Genomic DNA, 23,120 nt, shown 5'->3' on the forward strand with positions numbered 1-23,120 from the left:
TTCACTAGTCTTATTTTCAAATACATTTGTTATTTCTTCATTTACCTCATTTTCATTTTCAGACACATTTGTTGTTTTTTTTATTTACCTCATCTTCATTTATCTCATTTTGATTTTGGTTCTTAGATGCATTTTTTGTTTCTTCGTGCACCTCACTTTCAATTTGATTTTTCAAAGACTCATTATGTGGTTTAATATTCTTCCAAAGTTTTTGAATAGAACCTTTTTGGGGTTTCATTTTTTTTTTCTCCTTCTCTTTTTTTGTTTCTTTTTTCGCTACATGATGCATATTTTCTAGGAAGCATTGTTTTAAATTAAAAATAACACAAAGTAATAGAAGGTTAGAACCTAGGTAATTAAGCAGAGGCAGTCCAATTCAAAGGCCGCGGTCAGCCGCCTTGCATCACCCAGTCCAGTCGCTACCGTTGCCGTCTTAATTTCTTTTTCCCTCGTTTATTAATTTACAGAGAAGGATGGAACTAGATTTTTAATTTTTTTTCTTCTACGGCAGACCAAACCTAGATTTTCAAGAATTTATTTTTCTTCTTAAATATTTTGTTGTCGGCTATTACGTTGCTTTTGATTTGGTAAGTTATTCAAAACAAGAAATATTTTGGGTGAAGAAACGAAGAAATGAAAAAAAGGAAATAACAAAAGGATTGTCGGCTGTCGCCTGTCAGCTGTCTGTTAAGTTATTCAAATCTTTCTTAATTTTGGGTGAAGATTGAAGAAACGAATACATTTTTGGGTCGTCCGTTAAACTAGGTTCTTTACTCTTCTATAATCCAATAATTCTATCCTTTCTACATTTTGCATTTTCAACATATATAAATTTTTTTTATTTTTTTGGGGCCCTTTTGGAATTTGGGGCCTAGGGCCATCACCCTGGCTGCCCTGGGCCAGGGCCGGCACTGGCCGCAAGCTATATCTAAGGATGTAATTCTTACCTTCTTAAAATTAACTTTACATGTATGCTATGAAAAAGTCTTAAAGCTTTAGTTTTATGTTTAGAGAAATGTTCTGGTACCCCGAGCCATCATATCCGAGCGCGTCCCCCCAAGTAGTTTACCAGAAAAAAACTTTCAATGTTGTCTAACTTTCATTTTCAGCGCTAATATCAAAATATTTGTAACTATGTTTATAATATTTTACAATGCTACTCGTAAGCATGTAAACCTTTGTCTAAAAGTATTAAAATTCTAAATCTGCATAGTTTTAACTCCTAACTACTTTTGTCTTCAAGCAAAAAATGAAAAGATTCATTTCACTCACTCTTTTTTATTTTTTCTCTGATCATTATAATTTATTTTTTCAATGATCCATGATGAATTTTACAAATCTAAAAATATGAATGTTTTATATTCGATTTTATCTTTCAAATAAGATCCAGGAAGAAATACTTTTGAGTAATTTTAAAGTCATTTGTTTCTTTTTTTTTAAATAAACTCATGAGCACTTTAAATTTTCAAGTTTTTAAATCTCAGTCTACATTCTACAACCATTAAAATTTTTAAGGCTTTGTACATGAGGTTTATATGCTTTGTAAATGTAGTGTTATTGTTGAGATTTATATGCTTTGAAATGTTATTGTTGATGTTTTAATTATTTGTACATGAGGTTTATATGCTTTGTAAATGTAGTGTTATTGTTGAGATTTATATGCTTTGAAATGTTATTGTTGATATTTTAATTATTTGTACATGAGGTTTATATGCTTTGTAAATGCAGTGTTATTGTTGATATTTATATGCTTTGAAATGTTATTGTTGAGGTTTTAATTCTTTGTATATGAGGTTTATATGTTTTGTAAATGAGATTTGTAAATGCAGTGTTATTGTTGAGATTTATATGCTTTGAAATGTTATTGTTGAGGTTTTAATTCTTTGTACATGAGGTTTATATGTTTTATTCTAGAGATTTAAAGTGTTATTAATGTGGTTTATATGCTTGTGAATAGAGGTTTAAATTATTTTGAAGCAAAATAAAAAAATTTGAAAATCACAAAGATTTAAAGTGGTAAAAAAATTACGACACAAATACAACTCGAAAGTTATTCTTCATGGATATCATTTGAAAAAGAATATCGGATAAAAAACGTTCATATTTTTAGATTTGCAAAATTCATCACAGATCGTCGAGAAAATGGATGAGAATGATTAGAGAGAAAAAAAAAGTGGGTGAAAGGAATCTTTCTGTTTTTAGCTTGAAAATAAAAATAGTTAGGAATTAAAACTATATAGATTTAGAATTTTAATGCTTGCGAGTAGTATTGTAAAATGTTATAAACAGAGCTTTAAATGTTTGGATATTAGCGCTGGAAATGAAAGTTAGATAACTTTGGAAGTTTTTTCTGTTGAACTACTTGGGGGACACGCTCGGAGATTTTGTTTGGGGTACAATTATCAAGCTCCTTTTTTTTTATTTGACATAGGTGTTTTTGTAATTTGACATTCAGCTAAATGTTTCGATTTGCTCTTTTTATTTAATTAGAAGATTTTATAATTTTCTTATATTATCTATTAAAATATTAGAAATATTTATATATATTTTTTTAAAATAGATGAAATACTATAGAATTGAATTTACTAGAAAAACTGAGATAAATAACTTGGATTAACTTTTTTCAGTCAGGATATTTTGCATCTGTAAAAAAAAATTAAAATATTTCTTTGTGTGTTAATGAAAAAAAATAAAAATATTTTGAATCTGAGTTATTGATCCCGGTTCAAAAGTCAATTATGTGTAAATAAATAAATAAATTATCATAGTCCTTCTAATACTTTTAAATTCTAAGGTATTCCATCAATTTTCTTAGAAGTGATTTTAGGAAAATATTATAATATTAAAATTATAAAATAGCTTTCAGGAATATAGATGAAGCACATTAGAATTTGAATATACTAGAAGGATCATGATAATTTTTTTATTTACAAAGAAGTGACTTTTGAACTGGAATCAATAACTTGGATCCAAAATATTTTTTTTTTTCCATTAACACACAAAGAAATATTTTATTTTTTCTTACAGCTACAAAAATTTCAGACTAAAAAATATTGATCTAAATTATTTGTCGTAGTTTTTCTAGTAAATTCATTTCTATAGTATCCATCTGTTAGCAAAGAAACATAAAAATATTTCTAATATTTTAATAGAAAAATAATTAAATCATAAAATTTTCTAATTAAATAAAAAAAAATACAAATCGAATGTAAACATTCGACCGAATGTAAAATCACAAAAAAAATGATATGATGCATATACCGCTGAGAATCTCAACGGTCCATTCTCGACTGTTCTAAAATAAAGTGGACTACCGAGATTCTCTGCGATTTGGATATTTTTTTAATATACAGTGCCTCAAGACGGTGCCTCGAGACACTTAGCATATGTTATATGCATTCTTATCATTATTAACTTCAAAGATTATAATTAATTTACATTAATATCTAATCAATTAGGATCAATATCATGACGAGTAAGTAGATATATTTTTCCTTTTTTTATATTTTGCATTCATGTTAAATCAAAATCTACATAATTTCTTGATCTTCTCTTTTTCTCGTGGAAATATAGTTGTATAATTTACACAAGAGAACATTCAATTCAATTAAGGTTTTAAGCAGTCAAGTCAAAATACGTATTTAACTTCTTCTTCTTTTTTATATTAGGATACACTTGCTCCGAAATTTTTATAAATACCCAAAAAAAATATAAAATTACGGAATCTACCCACTGTTTGAATGGAATTCAAAAAAATGTCCAATCCGGTTATCCAATAACCGGATTTGGGACAAATTTCCGGTCAATGATTTCCCGAACTCAAAGTTGCATACCCGGTTAATCACTAACTGGAAAGTTGTATTTTGCTTTTTTTTTTTAAACAGAAATTTTTTTATTTTTTTTATTTTCTGTATTAAAATATTAGAAATGTTGAATATATTTCTTTGAAAATAGATGAAATACAATATAATTTGATTTATTAGAAAGACTACAACAAATAACTCGGATCAATATTTTTCAGGCCAGATTTTTCGCAGCTGTAAGAAAAATTAATATATTTCTTTATATGTTATTGAAAAAATATAGAAATACTTTAATAGTTGTACCTAGAAGTGACTTTTGAACCAGGATCAATAACTCATAATCTAAGTATTTTTATTTTTTTTCAATAACACATAAAGTAATATATTAATTTTTCTTACAGCCGCGAAAAATCCAGCCTGAAAAATATATTCCATCTATTATTTGTTGCAGTCTTTCTAATAAATCAAATTATATTGTATTTCATCTATTTTCAAAGAAATATATTCAAGATTTCTAATATTTTAATACAAAAAATTAAAAATTTCTGTTTAAAAAAAAAAAAAAAGCAAAATACAACTTTCCGGATATGCAACTTTGAGTCCGGGAAACCATTGACCGGATATTTGTTCCAAAATTTTATAAAATAAATCGATATATATATATATATATATATATATAGAGAGAGAGAGATAGGCTAATGTGCTTCCATAAGCACTTGGCCCGAAGTGCTGCCACCCCATTTTCGATTTTTTAAAATCCAAACAGTCGATCCGAACCGTTCATCTTGTTCTCCATATTAATATCTGCTTGGAGACCAAATTTTACATTTTTTGGAATTTCTTTGCTATTTATTAAGCCACTTTGAAAATCGCTGATCCAACGGTGGCTTGCCAAACAGTAAAATCAGGGGTTCACCGTTGGATCAGCGATTTTCAAAGTGGCTTAATAAATAGCAAAAAAATTCCAAAAAATGTAAAATTTGGTCTCCAAGCAGATATTAATATGGAGAACAAGATGAACGGTTCGGATCGACTGTTTGGATTTTGAAAAATAAAAAATGGGGTGGCAGCACTTCGGGCCAAGTGCTTATGGAAGCACATTAGCCTATCTCTCTCTCTCTCTATATATATATATATATATAGATGGGCTATGGTGCATTGCAATGCATAGGCACCCTTGTGCATTGGACCATAAATCATCGATTCAAAGTCTAAATGATCGATCCAAACCATTCATCTTGTTCTCCATATTAATATGTAGTTGGAGACCAAATTTTACATTTTTTGGAATTTTTTTACTATTTTTTTAGATTTATTGAAAATTTGTAAATCCGGGTGAACAGTAAAAATAGTAAAAATTTCTGGACCACTGGATCGGCAATTTTCAAAGTGGCTTAATAAGTAGTAAAATTTTTTTCAAAAAATGTAAAATTTGGTCTCCAAGTACATATTAATATGGAGAACAAGATGAACGGTTTGGATTGGTCATTTGGATTTTGAATTGGTGATTTATGGTCCAATGCACAAGGGTGCTTATGCATTGCAATACACCATAGCCCATCTCTCTCTCTCTCTCTCTCTATATATATATATATATATAGAGAGAGAGAGAGAGATGAGCTACAGTGAGTTGCGAAGTAAAACACGTTTCTACTTCACGTCGTATTTTTATTTTGAAAGTCCAAACGACCGATCCGAACCGTTAGATGTTTAATCCATATTGAAATGTGCTTGGAGACCAAATTTTATATTTTTTGGAATTTTTTTACTATTTATTAAGCATTTTTTAAAATTGCTGTTTTGCTGTAAACAGTGAAAACAGTAAAATTTTCTGGACCATCAGATCAGCGACTTTCAAAATTGCTTAATAAATAGTAAAAAAATTCCAAAAAATGTAAAATTTGGTCTCCAAGCACATTTCAATATGGCGAACAAGATGAATGGTTCGGATCGACGTTTTAAACTTTAAAATCGCAAAATATGAGCTTGAAGTAAAATAGTTGTTTTACTTCGCAACTCACCGTAGCCCATCTCTCTCTCTCTATATATATATATATATAATATTAATAGATTTTAATAATATAATAAAATCAATTCACTGTTCTAATTCGCTTAAAAAATCTTAAAAATTTATTAAAATAAATAACGAATACTTATTATATAATACCATAAAGTTTATAAACATATTTTATAGTAACTTTTAAGGAATATATTTTAAAATAATATATGACAGAAAAACATATTTAAAAAAAATAATATACTTTATAAAACATAAATTTTAAGAAAAAATAATTATAATCTAATATAAGAGAGAATTAGTTTTTAAAGAAAACACTTAATGAGAATACAATTATCTATATAATAAAATATTTTAATAATATTGTGTTAATATAAAATTAAGTTGTTTTAATATCATCACTTAGAAAATAGAAAATATTGCTTAAAGATATTATTTTCCAAATTTGTCAATTATGAGAAAGAGAAACTATTGTACGTGGTCCACCTTTGCCATCCAATGAGGCCGTGAAACCTGGGCCTCCATCAATAAAGGGAATAAGGTTGAAAGCTACAACTAGTCATACTCAATAAAGTTGTAAAAGAAACAAAATTCGATAAAGTTAACAAATTACCTATCAAGGAGGGGTGTCAACACTTACGATATGGGTCGGACAGAGGCATTTTCAAACTCGTATCTGCTATGATAACGAAAAAAAATCATTATTCTTATTCATCTTTTTGAATACGGTATGGATCAAGTAAATGGATAAAAAATGCCATTGGCATTTCTGTTTGTGCTTTCGATAAAATATTTTTTAAACAAGATAAAAAAGAAAACAAATAATGAATACAACCAATTTGTATTATGAAATTTAATAAAATACAAAATTTAGTTGTATCATGTATCATCTTCATACAAATATATATCTATATATATAATTTTATTTTTAAAAATTATCTTATACGAAAACGGATAAGATAACAAAAAAATTATTTTTCTTATCCGTACCTGATAAGCTAACGAAAAAAAAACTTATCCTTACCAGTATTTTCAGATACGATACAAGTCAGAGTAAATGGATAAACGAGTGCCATGGACACTCCTACAATCAACTAGTTTTTTTTTTTTTTTTCATAACTAAAATCGACTAGTTGAATAAATAGAATATACTTGGAGTGTATCTGAACCCTGAAGACCAGGTTACTATTGGATGAATTAAATAATACTATGGAGTGTACCTCTAGTTGGATTTCTTGCGACATAGATAAATCACATTTTATTTGTTAAATAGATAATTGTAGTTTGGAGATGTCATCCAAAAATTTGGTTGTTTTTCTTATATTCATACTAGGGCTGCAAAAAAGTTATGAATTAGTAACTCGTTTGCTAACTGTTCGTTTTAACTCCGTTCATTTAATTATAATTCGAGTCAGTTTTAATTTGAATTGATTGACTCGTTTAATTACTAAATTGAGTTTGAGCATATTCTAACTTGCTAATTAACAATTCAAGTTATACAAAGTTCACCACAATAGATCTTAGAATATCTATTCTAAATGACTACTCAGACTCACGGACCCAAACCCAACTCTACTCACCCAAATCTCAACCCAAACATAGGGATGGACAGGGTTAAACAAGTTATAAACAAGTCATGAGCCAACTTGAGTTGGTAATGAGCTGAACTCAAGTTACATTTACAATTTGTTATTGTCATCCCAATTCAAGTTAACTCGCTCATTAACTTAATTACAACACTAATTCAAGATCCACTTTTTTCTAGTAGATGGAAGACTATAGTGTTGTCTAAATATGGATCATCGGGTTATTCTTCCACATGTTCCCCTTTCTGGAAATGAATTCTTAAGGGGGCACAAGTGATAGATGTTGGATTCACAAAGCAACTTGGTAATGGTTCTACTATCCTTTTTTGGATAGATAGATGGTGTTCTGAATTTACTCTAGCATCTCTATATCCACATCTTTTTAGTATTACCTTAGGTCCTCATTTATTGGTTATTGAGGCTTTTAGAGATGATTGTTTACATATATCATTTACACGGCAATTAACTGGTATTCTATTAGCTGAGTGGCATAACTTGCGCACTTAGCTCATTGATTGTCACCCAAATCAAAGTTTGAATGATACATTATTGTGGAGATGGTCTAAAATTGATAAATTTTCTGTACATTCATACTATGTTTGATTTAAATATGGTGGAATGCCAAATAATGACTTTATATTTATTTGGTCTTCGAAAATTCCTTTAAAAGTAAATTTTTTTCTTTAACTCCTTAAGAGAAATAAGATCCTAATAAAATAAAATCTTATTAATAAAGGATGACAAGGGAATTCATTATGCGCTTTTTGCGGCACTTTTGAATCAACATCATCTATTCGTGTCTTGTCCATTTACTTATCGATTATGGCTTTGGATTGCTAATCATAACAATTTTATTTTTGATGGTTCTACCATGGAGGATATATGGTTTCTAAATGCCCCTATACCACTTAAAAATATGCCATTGGTTGAACTTGTTTGAGGAGCTGTCTTGTGGTGTATTTGGCTTAAATGAAACAAAATGTGCTTTCAGCAAACTCATATGTTTACTTTGAAGGCTATGGGTACTAAAATTATCTCATTAGCCAAATTTTGGTGTCAGACTTTAAACAGGTCATTACTCAATTTGTCTTTAATTTTACTATTGGACACTAATGACATGCCTTGCCAGGATTTGATTTTATTAGGAACCCAAGGGGTCAATATGGTAGGTGGATTAGAGGAAGAAGATGGGGCCATACTAGCTTTGCTGGATTAAGGAGATTCAATCCCTATGCATGGGACAAAATTCCTGAATGATTTAATTGCTTGAGTTACTTTGCTTTTCTGATGGTTCTTATTATGTTTGATGTGCTATGTGTGTAGTTGTTTGGTTTTATTTTATTTTGTTTTGTTTATATGGTTTAGCCTGTGTGACTTTGTGTTACGTTACAGAACTTTAACAATTAAATTCCGAATGATTTGAAAGCAAGTGTCGCAAATTGTGCTAACAAAATAAAAGTTTAAACCTTAATTAATGATTCTCTAAATAAGTAAGTCAAGTGTGAATCGAAACCGCGTCGAAATTTTGAGAATTTGAGACTTTATAGGCTCAGTGCGTCCGCACTGGTGGTGAGTGCTGGTGGCTGACCCGCACTAGCCTCTGTTTGCCTTAGATTGTTTTCTGAATTTCCCCTCAGTGCGTCCGTACTGGTGTGAGTGCGGATGGGTGACCCGCACTGATTCCAATTTCTCTTTTCCTCCAATTCTGACCAAGTCCTGAGTGCGGGTGACCGACCCGCACTGAAATTGAGTGTGTCCGCATTACGCTCAGACATTTTCCTTGTTCAATGCCGTTTTCATGAAAATTTGACTAAGTACTGAGTGCGTCCGCACTGGGGTATTCTTTTATGTGTTTTCCAAGCTGCCGAAATTTTGCCAAGTGTTGAGTGCGGGTGATTGACCGGCATTGAAAATGAGTGCGTCCGCACTCGTGTATATGTCTGTGTATTTTCAACTGCTGAAAATCTGTTCTAAGTGCTGAGTGCGGGTGGCCGACCCGCACTGAATTGAGTGCGTCCGCACTCAGGGTATCTTTTCATAAAAGCCCAAAATTTCTTTCTCTCTCTTCCCCTCCGCCCCTTTCCCCATTATTTTGTGATTTTCACCAAGAGAGAAGAAAAAGAGTGAGAGAGCTTCTCTTCCCTCTCTAATCCCCGATTGTTGCGAGAAATCGAAGCTGGAACCGAGTAAGCGTCCGTGGATCTCTCCTAGCTCTCCTATTCGGTATTCTTTTCTCTTCCCGTTTCTCTCTAAATCTCAAATTTTCTTGATTTCTCGGGTTTTCGTTTTAAACCCGAGATTTGTATTCGAATTGCTTGTAGACTAGCTCCTTGAGCTTCTTTGACCGTTTATTAGCCGATTCCTTCCCGATTTCAGCTCAATTTCGGATTTCGATTTTTAGGGTTTTTGTGCCAAAACTGAAATTGGGCATAATCGTGAATTGATTTGTTTAACCCAACTGATTAGACCTGTAATCGGTAGGGTTACCTCTTGATCTTGAATTTCTAGAACGTTTAACGGTTAATTTGAGGTTTTGACCAAATTAGGGTTTAACCAATCGGTAAATCGAATTGTTACGAGAACCAAAATAGTGAACCGATAAGTGAAGTGTTACCAAATTAAGAGTTATATGGTCCAGAGGACCTAGATGAAATTGTGTGAGATTTTTAGTAAGAAAAGAGGAATCAAAAGAATCGGTACCAAAGCATAGGAATTGGTTAAGGAATATATAAGCCCTAATATAACTCGAGTAAACCTCTCGATTGTGAACCAAGGTTAAACCAAGTATATGTGTAATATAGGCGTAGACTCGATCGAGCAAGACCTTGCTGGACACTTCGAGACGTCTGATCCATAAGTATGCGGTACGCTCGTCGTAACCAGGTGTGGGATTCTTGGACTTGTTTGATACTTTAATTTCAGGAATTAAACTGTGTATTCATTTGTCATGTTGAATATCATTGATTGCATCATTGAATTGTGTAAAGCATTTGCATAGCCCAATCAAATTAAACTCGAATTGGTGTGACTTGAGTGATTTGCATGCTGGTATGGTTGTTGGTTGTGTCGATCTATTATGATCTGATTTTGATTGAAAGTCACCAAGAACTATGTATGTGAATGGATTTATGAAGTTAAGCACTTGGATCCAAATGAATTTGCAAAGTCGGGCTGTATGCTGGCTTTGATTCCCAGGATCCTAATGGCCTTAGGTGAACGGCCCTCAATGTTTCCCAGTACCGGTTGGGACGAGGGGGGGGGGTGATTATGTTATGATGTGTGAATTGGAATCGTGGGTGACTAGTGTGTATCGTCTGTGGCTCGGTGGCATTCTCCTACGTGTTAATGCATTTGGACGGTCAATTGAATATTGCGAATATTGGAAACGATTCTAAAGAGAATTTTCTTTATGTGACTTGAACCAGACCTTAATAACTGTTAAGCCAAGCGATTGCAGATGGGTGTCAGATAAAGGGTCCAGCTCGGTGGAACTTCTGTAGGTGTCAGTAACCCTACAGACGAGGGTTTGATAAAGGGTCCAGCTTGAAAGAACATCTGTAGTTGCTACAAGCCCTAATAAATCGAGTTAAGCCAAAATATGTGTTGTGTTTGAAATTCATCTTGGAAATTCCGTTAACTGTGATTCATCTGATTAATTGTTGTCGAGCATATGCATTCGTTTTTATTATGAATATGAATTGATTTGAATTGTTGTTGTATGGTTTCATTTTTGAATATGGAGTCTGATTGCAAGTCTAATAATCTAAACTGTGGCAAATTTCGCACTGAGAATTTATTCTCACCCCCACCATTCGGGTTATTTTACAGGTACGGGTGCGACTGATTCCGGAGAGGCACGCGAGTAGTAGGCCTTAGTAGTTGACCATCACAGGACCCTATATATGTTTTGTTGTGTAGTTTTAGGGTAGGCCTCATGGTTGGTATCCGGATGAGATACTTTTGTTGTATTATATTCTGACCAGACTATGTACTCTGATTTACATATATGAACCTGTTTATATATTATTTTATTGTGAAATGCTTGATTTATTTTAAATGCCTTGTAAGTATACCTGGAGTGTATACTTACGGCGGGGGACTGTTACGACTTGTGGCCGCGGGGTGTGACACTTTGTTATTTTGGTTTAGGTACTGTATTGACATGGTCTAATTTTTGTGTTTCTGAATTATACTAGTAACTTTGTAAAAGTTCTTTCTTTCAGTTATTTGGAGTTGAGAGCAACACACTTGATTTCTAATGAAATCGGTGGAATTATACCCACTTTTTCAAAAAAAAAAAAAAGCACTAATTCAATTCATATATTTAAGCTCATTAACCTTTTTGACAGGTTCAAGTAATTAGATTGCTTTTCGAATTTCATTCTGAAAAGAAAAAAATATCGATTGAAGAAAAAAGCAACAAAATTTGAAATAAGACTATTACTATTAAAAAAAATCAGTAAAATTTAGGAATAATATACCTTTCTTAAAACACAAGGGACGCAAACTATTAAAAATAAATAAAGTTATATTAATTTTAAGTGTTTCTTTACACTCGAAACAAATCAAATTTCTTTATTATAGCTGTGTATGTCAGTGATAAGATAGTTAAGGATTTTGAAGATTTACATGAAATATGGAATATTCTAAACTTGATAACAAGCCTCATATAGAGTCTCACTTTGGCAGCAACTTTTGCTCTTTTCTCTCGAGCGATAGAAGGAGAAAAAAAAAAACCTAACTGCTGCCGTTGTTCCCCTTCACTCTTCTACATCCTTTTTATTTCATCTCTTTCACTTCTTCTATTTTTCATCAACGATATAGTGATATCTTCCCCACTCTCTCGTCTTTATCTCCTTGAACGGAGAGAAGAATGAGGGAGAGGGAAGGAAGCCAAGCGAAGCTGACCGGAGCCGAGAGCACGGTATCGTCAAATCTCAAAACATAGAGCCTTTACTACCTCCATCTCGATCGGAGCATGGCGGTGAGCAAATCCGGCCGTCGGAGCACGACGGCAATTGGACGAAAGAGAATCCGGTCGTGGAAAGAGATGGAAAAAGATGTAATATGGTGTTTAAGAGTAGATATATAGGATTAAGTAATTAGAGTAATTTACGAGATTTCATGAGAATAAATGAGTTTAGATCTAAGAAGAAGAGTCATTTGACTCGTTGTAAGTCCATTTTTTTTATCAATAAAATTATTAGTAGGCATTTAAAGCCACTAACTTAAAAAAAAAAAAAAAAGCCTCGTATATAGTTAATTAAGAAATGCATCTTCATGTTCTTTAGCAATAGTTAATGAAATGATTTTTTAAGTTGATGCATGTTATTATAAACTTTTGTTCTATGAATTTATTGGATCATCTGCAACACTCTCTCTAGTAATTAGAATCTTGCTATGATGTTCTTCTTTTAAATTTTCTTATGGAATTTCTCTCCGGCATAATTGTTATTTTTTCATATCTAAAATCTGAAATATTGACTTTGTAATATAAGAAAAGATCCACAATAGTTAATAACGTTTTTAGTGGTCATTTGTTTCTATATTGACCAAAAATAATAACACCATTATAAAATCCTTAATTACAAGTTATATACTTTTAATACTATAATAAGATTAATGAATATGTCAAGACACATGCATCACTAGTGTGAATCCGTATCACCCCATGTACCTGATCTACAAGTTACAAATACGGACCTAACATGGCACGAATCTCAAAGCATACCCCCCTAAGTCTCAATGGGCACTGGATTGAATTTGATCCGGTTGGGATAAATCTGGGCCTTTCATTTTGTTAAATTGTACCTCAGGTATCTGAGGGCAGGGGCAGAACTAGAAAATTTTGATAGGGTGGCTGAAAATTTAAATGCACAATTGTTGTGAATGAGATTTGAACTCAAGACCTATCAACCACAAAATAGAGCTTTAACCACTATGCTACAACTAAACACATGTAATTTATTAGGGGTGGCTAGAATATATAGAAAGTTTAAAAAATATATCCAATGAAATTGCTATATGCATAATTAAAATGGGGAGAGCTATATTAAGTGCACGAATTGTGATTTTGAGAGATGAGAGAATTTTTTACACTACAATACCTAATTTACCCTTAGCTTTTAAATTCTTAATAATCTCACATCTTTTTAATTCTATATATGTCTTGATTCATTAATACTTGTAAGTGTGCAAGAAAGGAAACAAGTAAATTCATTTATATACTAATAAGGAAGTTTGATGCACAATTTGATTAATCTACTGAAATGATTACACACAGATATTAACTTTAAATCTTTACATGCTGATTTTTTTTTTTTGGCAAATAGTTTTGTAGGCATTGTATTAACAACAACAAATTGAAGATTACACATATTGCTTGTACATGAGCTTGCACCAGTGCACTGCGAAGAAAATATTATATTAGAGAGTTTGCTTATACGTGCACTAGGACAGAATACAGGTCAAAATTGACATTTAAACTACAAAGAATATATTACAGAGTTTGCTTATGCTTGAGAATTAATATAAAGATGGTACATTTAAGTACTGAATTTATTAAAGAAGCTCCGATTTAGTCATTTAGGCTCATCGTAAAGCACAATATATATCTTCCAAAAGCACAATAAAAGCACTAGTGTTTTTTAACCCTTTTTTTTTGTGTTTTTGGAAGTACAATCACAGATTTTCATTTTAGTTTTAATATCGAATCCAACAAGCTTGCGAAGCTCTGAAGTGCTACTTTTCTTTTCTTATCTGAGTAGAAGTTAGTGTTATTGAATATAATAGAAACCATGTTGATTCTGCTACTAGTGAGGGACGTACTAGCACATAGAGATTTGGTGTGCTTCATTGTTAGATCCAAACAACTCCACATTACAAGAAGTCTGAATCCTCTGAAATAACTCAAATTTTGAGTTTAAAATCGAACTGTCTGAACAGAATCCGAACCAATTCGGTCCGAAGTGGAATGCACAAGTCCTTTTAATTAATATTCATGCCAAAATAGATCTGGCGATCCAGATCTAAGCTCAAAATTTGAGTTACTTTAGGTGATATGAATTCACATTACAAGTGATAATTTGGAATTCATATCATCAAAGATAACCGAATATTTCTATTTAGATTCGGATTGTCCAATCAAAATCCGCACAAATATTAAAGAAGCCCTGTGCATCCCACCTATGATTATTCATATTATAATTGATTATTTATGTTTATTTATCTTAAAAATTTCAGCTGTTGCATTTTTGAAATTTTAGTGTTGTCGTCTGTAGCATACTTAACAAAAAAAATCTTTACAGTTTAAAGGACTTGAAACTTTGGCTTGTACAGGTGCATGCTGAAGCATAAGCAAAATCTGTAATAGTTTCTTCCTAGTACACTAGTGCAAGCTTATATATAAGCAACATGTGTAATCTTTAATTTGTTGTTGTTCATACAATGCCTTCAAAGCTATCTACCAAAAATAAAATAAAAAATAAAGCATGTAAACATTTTTGTGTGTTAACAAAATGTGCAGTAAATTTCCTTATTGGTATATAAATTAATTTAGTAGTTTCCTTTTATTCACACTAACAAGTATTAATGAATCAAGACACATATAGAATTAAAAATATGTGAGATTATTAATTATAATATGAATTGGCAGTTTAAGGAATGAGAGAGTTGGGAATAATATGAATTGGGCGCTGCTATACTGTGTCCCATTGAATTGGCAGCCCCGTGCATCCCACCTATGATTATTCATATTCTCTTAGCTCTCAAAATCACAATTTGTGCCTTCAGTATAGCAGCACTCAATTAAAATTTTGAAATCATAGGGTGGCTTAGCCACCTTTGACTAAGCCTTAGATCCGCTCCTGCCTGGGGGGGCACAGACTCTCACTAGTACCACATGGACAGTGCTTCAATTGGAGCTGGATTGATCATTTTAATAGTGGAACATGTGACTTAACACAAGGTTGCTGCCTAAGTCCAACGTCTGGTGTTGTTTTGAATGATGTTTTAGACTGAGATTTTCTTGATTACTGATGTCTTCTAGTGTTTTTATGACTTTTGGTTTTGATTGTTAGTTTGAGTAGTTTGTTTAGGGCTGTAAATGAGCCGAGTTCAAGCGAGTTACCTCTAACCCGTGCTCAGCTCATTTAGTAAATGAGCGAGTTAACTTGAGTTGGGATATCAATAACGAGCTATAAAGCCAACTCGAGTTTAGCTCATTACCAATTCGAGTTGGCTCACAACTCGTTTATAACTCGTTTGACCAATCAATTTTTTAATTATAGTTGTATACTAGTAAGAGTTTGTAACATCCCGAAAATTTTGAATTTTTACTATTTATGCTTAAACATTATTTTTATAATATTAAATATATTATATACATCTCTGTTAAAAAAAAAGAAAATTCTTTTAAACGAAATTAATAAAATAATGGTAACTGCCAAAAATTTATATAATCGAATTTATTTATATTTTTATTCATAAAATAATGATATTTCCTTTCAAGCGGCTATTTGTGACAATTGTGTATAAATGGTAAAACTGTTGTTCGTGCAATAATTTTTTTCGTCTATTTGACTTATTTGCAAAAACATACAATTATTGAATTTTACAATTTCTTCTATTTTTGAAAGATATGTAGGTTCAAATCAAATGAAATTGCATTATGGAATACTTGGACTGAAGAAATCATGAAGACCTTTATAAAGAATACAAATTGTAAAATCAGATACTTGGTAAAGTAAATTTGAGGCTGTTTTAACAGAGTTAAAACATTGGTAACGCTTGTAAAACGTTGTAACGTTTTAAACCTGTCATAAATGCTGAAGTAACAGTTTGATTAAACTCAGAAACAACTTAAAACGTTGTAACGTTTTTATAAAACGTTATAGGATTGTCAAAACTGCTGAAGCACAGCTGTACAGAAACAACTTGAAACATTGTAACAGTTTTACAAAATGTTGTAACGTTTTAAAGATTGTCAGAACGATAAGTACAGCTGTATGAAAGCTAAAATTCAAATTATAAACATTGTAATATTTTCACAAAACGTTATAACATTTTAATTAAATCTGAGCTTCAAACAATTCCTGTTTTTTATCAAGATTTTATAGAGCAAAACGTTATGTAATGTTTTACAAACGTTGTAACGTTTTACTAAGCTGTCAGAAAATTGAAACCCTAAATCGCACTTTGAATTAAAACGTTGTAACGTTTTATAAAATGTTGGTAACGTTTTAGCTCATTTGGCTCATTTTTGAGTTGACTCTATAAATAGGACTTTGAGCTTTCTTCCCAAAGCAGCTGAGCCGTCCCTAATTGCAAAAAAGACGATTTTCTGTGAGGTTGGTTCCACCATTGTTGATTGAGCTTAAAACTTCAATATCTCTCAAACAACCTCAAACATACTTCACTAATCTTAAGTTAGATTAGGTTAGAGTGATCTATTGAGTATTTTTCTTATTCATCTAGACTTTGAGACTTCTTCTCACCTCGAGTAGCTTGTGCGACTTCCCTTGGTTGTAAGGGCTCGTCAGCGCTCATCTTTTGTTGGCCGTGTGACTTCCCTTGGTTGTAAGGGCTCGCCGGTTCACAAGTTGTAAACCTTTCTTATTGGGTAATAGAAAGGCGCACCAAGAAAAAGGTTGTGACGCCCTAGAGACGTAGGCCTTTGTTTTGCCGAACTCCGTTAACATCCCGCGTGTCAAATTTCTCTAAACTCATCTATTTACTTTCAATTTTAATTTAATTTAAGTTTTTGAGCAATTAGAGGTGCACTTAGTATAACAAAAATCGTCTCATTTTTAATGCCTTGTTTTCTGGTTGATTTGATTCGATTATGGAGAAAAAAAATTAATAAAAATTAATGCCGCACGGACACACCCTTTGATTAAACCTCCTATAAATAAATTCCTACTGAAACCGCACCCTTTGATTAAACCTCCATCAATTCTTTTTTTATCTTAAGTACTGCCTCCATTTTAATTTCTTCACCGTATCAAATTCATGTGAAATCCAAGTACGATTCAAATATGACCACATCTCTTTCCTCTTTTTCTTGCACAATCGATCAATGAGAACTTTATTGTATGTTCGCCGGTTCACAAGTTGTAAATCTTTCTTATTGGCTAATAGAAAGGCGCACCTAGAAAGAGGTTGCGACGCCCCGGAGACGTAGGCCTTTGTTTTACCGAACTCCGTTAACATCTTGTGTGTCAAATTTCTCTAAGCTCATCTATTTACTTTTAATTGCAATTTAATTTCAGTTTTTGAGCAATTAGAGGTGCACTTAGTATAACAAAAACCATCTCATTTTTAATGCCTTGTTTTCTGGTTGATTCGATTCGATTATGAAGAAACAAAATTAATAAAAATTAATGCCGCATGGACGCACCCTTTGATTAAACCTCCTATAAATGAATTTCTACTGAAACCGCACCCTTTAATTAAACCTCCATCAATTCTTGTTTTGTCTTAAGTACTGCCTCCATTTTAATTTCTTCACCGTATCAAATTCATGTGAAATTCAAGTACGATTCAAATATGACCACATCTCTTTCCTCTTTTTCTTGCACAATTGATCAAGGAGAACTTTATTGTATGTTCGCCGGTTCACAAGTTGTAAACCTTTCTTATTGGCTAATAGAAAGGCGCACCTAGAAAGAGGTTGCGACGCCCCGGAGACGTAGGCCTTTGTTTTGCCGAACTCTGTTAACATCTCGTGTGTCAAATTTCTCTAAACTCATCTATTTACTTTCAATTGCAATTTAATTTTAGTTTTTGAGTAATTAGAGGTGCACTTAGTATAACAAAAACCGTCTCATTTTTAATGCCTTGTTTTCTGGTTGATTTGATTCGATTATGGAGAAACAAAATTAATAAAAATTAATGCCGCACGGACGCACCCTTTGATTAAACCTCCTATAAATAAATTCCTACTGAAACCGCACCCTTTGATTAAACCTCCGTCAATTCTTGTTTTGTCTCAAGTACTGCCTCCATTTTAATTTCTTCACCGTATCAAATTCATGTGAAATCCAACTACGATTCAAATACGACCACATCCCTTTCCTCTTTTTCTTGCACAATCGATCAAGGAGAACTTTATTGCATGTTCAATTTGAATTTCGACTACGTCGCCGTGATTATGAATTATCGTTGCAATCTGACTTGAAGTTTCAAAATTCTCGCTATAAGGTAACCGGACTTCTCTATAATTGTGTTTTTGTTTTGTATGGTTGATTTGAATATTGGTATTACATATTGAATTATGATGACATATTTAACGGGATAGCGGGTCTGAGGTTGGAATTTGATATGTGATTGTAGCCTCTCACTGTTGGATGGATTTCCCATTGAATTGGTAGTTTAAGGAATTGTGTGTTATGAGAGCTGGGAATCGCCTGTGTGATGGGATTCCAACTATGTGAATATGATGTGACTGGTTTTATGGATAACCTAGACCGACGTGCTATTACTGGTTAAATATGCGTGCATAATTTGATGTGTATTTGTGTGGATTAATCCGACCTATTTGAATGGTTGTTAAATTAAGCCAATTATAGAGAAGCGCGTCGTTAAATAACCGGTTACTGAGCTTTGCAACTGACTCCTTTTTGTTATTTTTGTTTTCATTTCTGTTGGAGACATAGGATGACGGGCCAAGGAAAAGTGCAATGATGATGTTATAATCACGTTCCGGGTGGTAAAAATCCGGAGTGTGACAGAGTTTATCTAAACACAAAAAAAATTTAATGATTTAATAAGAATTTATATAAACACAAACAATCCAAACATAAACAATAAGATAACTAAAAAAAAAAAAAATCCAAACAACAACTTATGAGTCATTTATAAGGGCATATGATTTATTGTGATGAATTTTGTGTAACTCGAGTTGTTAATGAGTGAGTTGGGGTATGCTCAAACTTAGCTCATTTATTAAACGAGTCAGCCAACTCGAGTTGGAACTGATTCGAGTTGTAAATGAGCGAGTTAAAACGAGCAGTTAGCGAGCGAGTTATGAGTGAGTTACGAGTTTGAGTAATTTTGTATAGCCCTAAGTTTGTTAGTATTTTGTGCAGCTAACCGTTAATCTGGTTATTTTACCTTATTGATATATTGTTTGTTTAATTTGTAACTATAATTGATATACTGATCAAGTTATAAGTTTCTGCTTTAGGACCTTATACTTGATGATATGGTTTCTAATAGAAATATGTGAATTTATTTCCACTATTTTTCAAAAAAAAAAAACACACACACATGGCTACTTCAAATATGATTTATTTAATCATACTCGCATCGAATTATTGATCGGCGAGTGGGACTAAAAGCAAACAAATAAGGAGTATTTATTGGTACCAGGACCACCGGCGGTGTCATATCAAAAGCCTGAAAAGCACACTGGAATTTGGATTTGTTGAAGAATGGGATACTGACAGTCGAATAATCGATCGACAAGTTCGTCATTTCATTTAGGATACCAGCTGTTCCGATATCGCACTCAATCTATCTCTCATGTAAACCCCAGAATAATTACATAATAGCTTATGTATCATTTGTGTTTGTTGAAAAAGAAGCGGCACTAAACTATGTGAGTCAGAATCCTCTGAAGATACTTAAGTACTTAACTACGTGAGTCAGAATCCTCTGAAGATACTTAACTATGCGAGTCAGAATCCTCTGAAGATACTTAACTATGCGAGTCAGAATCGTCTCAAGTAACTAAAATTTTGAATTTAGACTATACTCGTTCAATTTGAATCCGAACCAGTCCGATTCGAGGTGATTTGAATTTAGACTATACTCGTTCAATTTGAATCCGAACCAGTCCGATTCGAGGTGATCCCGTTAATATTTATGCTAAAGAAGACCGTATATATGGTCCGGACTAAACTCAAATTTTGAGTTAACTCGGGTGATACAAATTCAAACTATGTATTGCTTTTAGGGGTGTAAATGGTCGGATACGGATATTGGTCAAACCATATTCTTATCTGTTATAATTTTTCGGATACAGATACAGATAATCTTAGATACAGATATAGATCGGGTATTAAACGCTACGGATATCAGACAGATACAGATCGAATATGAATATAATTCAAATAATTAAAAATAAATTGCTAATGTACATTCTAGTAAATAATAACATTTAAATATAATTTTTTCATTAATAAATTAGATCTAATATTGTTCATAATAAATTTGTTGATTACAAAACATATATCATATTATAAAAACATTACTCACTAATCATGTCATATAGTATTATATTATTCATCAAAATATATATGTACAAGCAATTTAATAAATCATTGGTATGAATATGCAATTTAATAAATCAATTTAAGAATATAGAGTATATTTGTTGTGGTTTAGAAGCGTAAACGGTCAGATACAGATAATTAAAAATTTAACTGTATTCTTATTCGCTATAATTTTTCGGATACGGAATACGGATGAGATAATTTAAGTAATTTTCTAGATTCGAATTCAAACGAAATCGGACAATATCCGATCCGTTTACACCCCTAATTGTTGTGGTATATATATAAAAAAAAAAGGAGAACAAAAGAAAAAGAAAGTGCATGTTATGCATGAATTCATATCACCTAAGGTAATATAATATTTCTATTTAGATTAGGACCGTTGGATCAGAATCTGCACAAAATATTAATTAAATTTCTTACATTTTATTTCGAATCAGATTGATCTGAATTCTGATCGAACGGTCAAAATCTAAACACAAATATTGTGTTAGCTGAGAGGATATGGACTCGTATGAAAAAACGAGCACAAGATGAGGAAGTTCAGAACTTCAGATAGAAAATAAGGAGAGAACCAATGGAATTGGAGGCACAATTATAGAGAGGTGAAAACCGAGGAGAGTTAGGACCATCCGACCATGTGAAAATTAAATGTCCCAGCTAGGTATCTGATTGAATTTAGGCACAAGTTGAACAGTGCGGGCCACGTGTCGATATCTAGGTGGGGGGGTCTGTACGGTTAGACAGGGAGGATGCCGACCGCTTCCCAACCCTCGTACTAGGTGGGTCCCAGACGATCGGGATTGGCTGTTAAAAGTATGGTATGTTATCCGTCCCCACATTGTCTCTCAGTCTGGACTTCGGACTTCGGAAAAGTTGTGATATTTGCTATCGTATCCCAAAACTTGTCCCAATTGTCTCCTCAAAAAAAAAAAAAAAAAATTGTCTTCACATTTCCTCGGATACATTGATTATGAACCGTATCTATATCAGTCTCTTATATGTTAAAGGTGATCTACCTACTAAGAAGCTTCTTATTTGTCGATGGAATTGTTTGGATAAGGTAACATAATATTTCTCTTTAGATTCAGATTAGATTGATTTAGATTTTGATCGAAGCTGCATATTAAAGGGGTCTTGTGCATTTCATTTCGAATTAAATTGGTTTGAATAGCTCAGATCTAAATGAAAATATTTTGTAACCTCAATGGATATATACTCCTCTTATTGCAAGTAAAGGCGACGAAACTTGAACAATGTCTTTCTGATGTTTTGTTTCAAATTTCTCAACCATCAGCTTGAATGTACATTTAGAAAGCTTAGCGGTGAGGATTGATTCAATATATATAATTTAATATAGAGTGAGGTTATGGTAATATACATAAAAAAGGATCCACTCTTGCTATGAATTCATATTTCTATTTTAATATTCAAAGAGTCGCAGGGCCTTAAACACGATCTTCATGCGAACATTTATTTCGAGATCAAAATTAATTCATATGTTTTTAGATTTATTTTACTATTTTTTAAATAGATAAAAAATAATTGCTTTGGGATGTTTTCAAAATTTTAAATCAAGTGATTTTCTATCTATATAAAAAATAGTAAAATACTTTAAAATATAAAATTTAGTTCAAAGTAATTTTTCATATTAAGAACATATTTAACTGTTCATATCAACTTGCTGAACTTTAAAATGAAAATGTAAATCCATAACAATGGTCGATATGTAATATGCATATTACCATAGCCTCATTTATTTAATATATATAATTTTTTTAATATATACTTATGTTCTTATTAACGCATACACATCACAAACATTTAAAAGACTACATAACTCATGTTCTTTTTTTCTAGGTCCACCCTTTATTTAATAGATACATTCATCTTTTTTTAACTTCAAGTATGGAGAAACACAGAATAACCTTACAAATTTTTCGATATGTTAACACAAAATAATTATATATTTGTTACCATTAGTATCTTTTTGAGTAAAAGTTGAATCGAGGTCGATCAAGGTACATGAGATCTCTCATTCGAAATTTGAATCTACACCTCCAACATGAATGATATTATCTTTACAAAACATAAACATTGATGAGTTGTGAATATAAATTATAGAAATTAGATAAAAATTAAAGTTTTAGTCAGAATAAACAAAAAAAATGTAGTATGTGAACTAATTAAAATGCTTACAAACGTCTGAACTAACTAATTATCCAATTGAATATATGATTACATCTCCATACACCGAAAATGAAAAATAATTTTATTTGTCTTTCTCGGAGAGGAACATTAACATATATATTATTTGGCTAGCTGTAACGTGACCACATATCTTCTTCCAATTAATAATATCCAAAGTGGAAAATAAAATATTTTAATTTCTCGTACCAAATCACTTTAAAGTGAGAAAAACCCGTAGGGTAGTACCAGT

The sequence above is a fragment of the Carex rostrata genome, chromosome 8 (genome assembly GCF_964058835.1).
Source record: "Carex rostrata chromosome 8, lpCarRost1.2, whole genome shotgun sequence".
NCBI lineage: Eukaryota > Viridiplantae > Streptophyta > Magnoliopsida > Poales > Cyperaceae > Carex > Carex rostrata.